Source organism: Branchiostoma floridae, chromosome 2 (assembly GCF_000003815.2).
Source record: "Branchiostoma floridae strain S238N-H82 chromosome 2, Bfl_VNyyK, whole genome shotgun sequence".
Classification (NCBI taxonomy): domain Eukaryota; kingdom Metazoa; phylum Chordata; class Leptocardii; order Amphioxiformes; family Branchiostomatidae; genus Branchiostoma; species Branchiostoma floridae.
Genome location: NC_049980.1, coordinates 7,482,761 through 7,483,546, shown reverse-complemented (window position 1 = coordinate 7,483,546; position 786 = coordinate 7,482,761).

Below are 786 nucleotides of genomic sequence, written 5' to 3'. Positions count from 1 at the left end.
TAGCTATCAGTAAGCCACGATGATCGGCAGCTTAAGATTACCTGCAGTTTACACTAATCTCAATAGAGGACGCTGTTTTTATCATTTTCTTAATTTTTGTTCTTTTTGCCCAATCTAGAATATGCCGACTTTAAAATTTTTCACTTACATTTTCAAGGAAGCGTTGTTCTATTCATATAGGTCACTTTTACTGGGAAAATCTGATAAATGGGATAAATAAGAAAATAATGATAAATAGTGATGTGTTTGAATCGGATGCTAGCTTTACTATAGCTCGAATCGGCTGCTGGAATCGGCTGCTGGAATCGGCTGCCGAAACGGCTGCTAACTTCAAGGTGGTATTCCGAAGTCACATAGGAATACACCAAACGCGCATCTTCCGAAACTGGAAACAATTCATTGAACATAAAATGCTCATAAAGAAATTTTTTCTCATAGCTATGTAGTCTAGCACTTTACAGTACCATAATTAACGTGATTTCATCACAGAATACATCTATCTCATCATAATCCTAAAACCAACCAGGCATTCAAACCTACCTGATCTTCGATAATAGCCACGTGTATAACAGGCATTGTGTACGTCTCTTTCTACAGCTAAAACAAATCTACTAAAACAGAATACAACATGTTCACATTGTATCGATGCCAACAACTTAAACCCTTACCAACTGACCATTGCTCTTGGCCAACATAATATAGACATATTTACCTGGATAAGAATCAATTTCGAGATTACCTGAGCAAACGTGCCCTGCTTACGTTTTCCCAAATTCTTTTGCTGCT